This window comes from Pygoscelis adeliae, unplaced genomic scaffold (genome assembly GCF_000699105.1).
Source record: "Pygoscelis adeliae isolate BGI_AS28 unplaced genomic scaffold, ASM69910v1 Scaffold137, whole genome shotgun sequence".
Taxonomy (NCBI): Eukaryota; Metazoa; Chordata; class Aves; order Sphenisciformes; family Spheniscidae; genus Pygoscelis; species Pygoscelis adeliae.
Genome location: NW_008825099.1, coordinates 6,644 through 11,345, shown reverse-complemented (window position 1 = coordinate 11,345; position 4,702 = coordinate 6,644).

The window sequence follows — 4,702 nt, the reverse complement described above, 5'->3', positions numbered from 1 at the left end:
TGAAAGTCTGAGTCCTTTACTGGTCCCGTAAAGGCTGTTGTGGCTTGTCTTGCAAGCTGTGGAAGCGCTGATGGCAGCGCGAGCTGACAAGGAATGAGCTGACAAGGAATGAGCTGCTTGTGTGAGCCACGCTCACAAAGGTCCTTTACAAGGCGTGATGGTGACAGAAAGGAGAAAGAGAAGAGGCTGACCTTGACAAACTTAAAGCCTGGCCAGGCAAATAAAGCATTAATCCTTTCTCAGTTGAGGACTGCTTGTGTATAAAATCATAGGCTTTCCTTTTGGGTTCACAACCAAGCTTTTACCAGCCTGCCTTGTCAGGAAGGATCTCAGCCCAGAAAATGGGGGTATGCATTTTCCTTTCTGTCAGCGTGTACTGGCATGTCCAGCTAGCCACCTGGTCTGCTTATAGATGCCTCCTTTCATCTCTCACCCTGTTGTTTTGTGGCAGAGTTGAGCCAAGCTAATAGCAGGCTGCTTCTAACGGGTTTCAGACCATATCTGCCCCTTCATTTCTTTTTGTGGCTGAAAACAATGGTGAGGAAGGTGAGGTAGTGCCACAGAACGGCAGGGCAATCTTACATCAGCTTACACTGACCATCCCTCCCTTTGGCCGTGCTTGTCTTCTGGTCTCATTTGCTCTGTCGGGCCATCCTAAGCAAAATTATTTCCTTGAGAAGGTGGAAGCGAGGAAGGGACCATTACCAGGAGAGCCCCACCAGTAAGACTGTTCAATCCAGTTGCTGTGAACAGAACCAGGATAGTCTTCCCCCCCCCCGTGCCCCTTCCCCTCTTTCAAAGCCAAGTGTAACGTTTCCTCATGTACAAGGAAAAATGGATTGCAAACAATGGTAAACTTTCCTCTGTCTCCTGAGTTTGAAAGCCATTAAGGATCAGTAGAACATGGAAAGGTCAGCCCTTTTAAAATTTCCAAAGGGAAAGGCCAGCTTCAGGATTGCCTTGTCAACCTGAAAAGCTCTTGCTGCCCTGGGAAGCTGTTCCTTTGCAGACTAGTGGAGGCTCATGCAACCCAAAAATGGGGTTTGAAGGTGATACTCTCCTCAGTCCTTGGAAGAGTACTAAGAGTGAAAAAAAATCCAGCATCCATCTTCCCTGCTAACACAAATGGAAAGAACTCCCGAGGTCGGAAATGTTAGGGAGTCAGGATGGGGCCCAATTCTCCCATTTAGGAAGAGTTATGAAGATAGGGCATTTAAATTCCGTTTGGAGACGTAGCTTACTGAGTTGAGCCATGACCCTTGATGTCTTTAGGTGTTTTATCCAACGCACCTGGCATCTGAAGTGTCAGCAGTGTTGAGTTCTGCACGGGCGAATGAATGCCAGGCAGGATGAACACCTAACCTTTATTTTTCCTGCAATTGCCAGAGTACTTCGTGTTGGAGGCACTATTGTATTGCTGCTGAGCCAAGATCTCCGTAAGCGCATGGATGGCATTACCAAGAGTGCTGAAAATGCGTCTCCTAATGCCATTTCTGATGGCGCAAGTGAAACCGCCACTGCAAAAGCCCTGATTCTTGATGGGAATTCTTCCTCCTTGGGGAATGGTGTTGAAGAATCCTTTCCGAGCAGCCGACAGGGACGTTTTGGGTCTCTGGTGCCAGATGGTGTCTATGGGGTTAGTCTGGGAAAGACTGATGCTTTCATATACAAATACAGAAAGATCTCTACTGCTGGGAATCAGCAGCTTTCTTGCACTGTGCCTGAGCGAACCTGAATCCTGCCACACCTGAAGAGCGGCATGGCAGTGATCCGGTGGAGCCCTGCTGACCCGAACCCTGTGCCATTTGTTGGCTCACCTCACTTTCTTTGGATGTCCTAAGGCGCGTTGCTTTTCTCTCTTTGTTTTTTAGGAGAGGTGGAAGATGCCTACTAGTGTTTCAGATGTTTTTACTGTAAAATACTGTAATGAGACACAGCCTCTCAGTATTGGGAGGGGTTTCTTTGGGAGGGAAAGACTTCATTTGCAGAACTGCAAAACCAAATGTGGTAGTATTAACTGTAAATGGATTTTCACCTTCAGCAATGTTTTTAGGAAGCACATCTTGTCTGAAGCAGTCCTCAGCTCTTTTTGAGGGCTGGATGTTTGCTTTACCATGCGCCTTGCAGTCTTGTATCTTATTTTAAAGCTTGTTTCCGATGAGTTTGAAATGTCACTATTGAGATCTCTTGGAGTGGAAAATAAACTATTTTCTGTATTAATTCTTTGCAGCGTTTGCATGTGTCTGAGGGGTATGCTTTAGGTTTTTAGGGTGGAGAGACTTATTTCTCTCAAAAGTAATGCTCTTCCTCACATGATAATGTTACTCCAAGGGCACAATGTAGAAGATGAAAAAACTTGCCAAGTGGATGAACAATTCAAAGTGACTTCTGCCTGCAAAGAAACATATGGAAAAATTCTGCTGGAAAGAGAGAGGTCTTGGCAATTCTTTTAGTCTATGCAAAAGGGATTCGGGGAGGAATAAGTCTAATTCAAGGCTTTCTCATGGCTGCTGAGCTGACAGGGAAATATTTTTAGAGGGAATGACTGCAAATTGCTTTCAGATGTTATTTTGGAAAAGCATTTGCAACTTGGCAAGCTGGGATGGACTCGTGCAGTGTGGTGTTCTGCCGTGATTAGTGTGGAGATAACAATTAGTAGTGTGTTTGGGCTTTTTTTTCTTTTTTGAAGTTTGTTGTGCGTAGCCTGTTGGAAGCATTACTTTATCCGTGTGCTTTCCACGGCAGAGCCTCTACTCTGGCGATCTTAGAATTTGAAGTAAGAGCCCGTGGTGCGGACTGAACTACGGAGACTCGAAGGGTATGAGGATATGGGGCAGATTGATATGATCCTGCTGCTGGGAGTCCTGCTGTTTAGCTGGTACGTGGAAACGTGCTAGTGCACTGCAAGTATGGATTTGGGGCTCAAACCAATATTTTTATCATTATCTGCCCTCCCACTCAAGTTCAGCTTTCAAAGAGGCCTTGGAGAAGACAATGACGAATTCATCGCAAGAAAGGTAATGGGTAACTTGTTCATGCCATTAGCTCTTTATCAAATACGCACAGTCAACAATAATGTGTCTCTTCTAACTAGCACCAGTGCAAGTTTGTTGTAGGAGATGAGGCTTCCTCTGGGTTGCTTAGGTCTTAAGGTATCCCAGGGACATAAACGCTGGCCATGACACTGTTTTCAGTGAGGGTCTGAGAGAGGGATGAAGTTTGGGGTTTGAAAATTTTTTTCAGTGAAGCTATGTTGCCATGGTAGATAGCTAAAAAGTTCTTATTAGAAGAAAACACAGGACTTATCTCTGGACGAGGGAACAGAGTTTGTCTCCTCTCAAGACTGCTGAAGTTAATGGTGAAATCGAGTTACTACTTTGTCAGACAGTTGATGTGTCTGTAACAAACCACAGACAGATGATCTGCTGGTAGTGGTTTTCTTGGAGTTGAGTATTCTTGAGTGTTGCGTATCACATATTCATTTGCATGGTTTGTTTTCTGTGTCTCTGTAAACTTACTTGTCAAGTAATTTACCTTCATCTAAAGTCTAGCTGAGAGACTGATTGCAAAATTGCTTTTCTGATTGCAGTTAGGTGTCAGGAAAATTCTTGAATTTTGCCTTCTGTTTCTGTCAAATTTTCTCATGCAAAATGACACCTGCTAGAAAGGGTGAAAACTAGTTCTGCTGACGTACAAGTCATTTCTGTCTTTTGTGTTTTTGTATTTCACTGCTGCGGAGAATTTAATTGTGTAGGTTTGGTCAGCAAAGTGTAAAAGAATAGTTGTGTGTTTTTTTGGTTGTGAAAAAGAGACACTGTCTGTCCTCCTCAGTTTCAGGAAGTATTTCTAGAGTTAAATGAGGTGGTTGCTTAATTTTGTTTGCTCTGTATTTACTTCATCTCTCATTTAGAAGGAATTCTCTGTGTCTTGGCATGAAATTGCCATTCTAATTGTGCCTGTTCCCAGGACCTCTGGGAATTTATGCCATTCTTGCAGGGTTTGAGTTCCAAGCGCTGCATGCGGTATTCTGACAGAGACCATATTAATGATTTGTCTTGTTTGCTCCCATCCTAATACCTTTGGTTTCGGTGGTAGCTGCACATTGATTTTAAGTATATTCTGAGGCGATTGTAGGTCCATTTCTTTTGTTCATATGATTTATATCACAGCGTATCTGGGGGGGGCGGGGGAGGGAGGGGAAATCATTGCTTGGGTTTAATAAAGGTTGAACTTTCTTTGCCATCTGACAGGTCATTCATCTGGTGTGGGTGGACCCTTCTAAAGATTTTCAGCATCTTACAAAATGAAAGGCCCTTCTTTTACTTTCTTCTTTACTGAAATTCAAATAGTTGTGATAATTAGTGAGATTATCGTTCCTGCAAAGGTATCTGTTATACCATGTCTGCCTTGTTTCAGTTCTTTTCGTCATTTGTGGCTTCAGCCAGTTAACAAATGAAGACACAGAACTCCGTAGGGTGCGCTTTGCTTGAGGTCTCATTTTAAAAAAGAAAAAGCCTGATTGTCTGCTCCCCAGCCTTTTGGCATGGGCGTTGGTTTTGGTGAGGGAAGCCGTGTACCTACCAGCTCAGCTGCTTCACGCGGAAACTCTCAGATTCCGTGGGTATCTCTGGGGAACACCCGGTGACTGTTAGTGCTTTCTGCTGCCAACTGTGTTTCGGAGCGTCTGGTTTCTGGTAGCGCT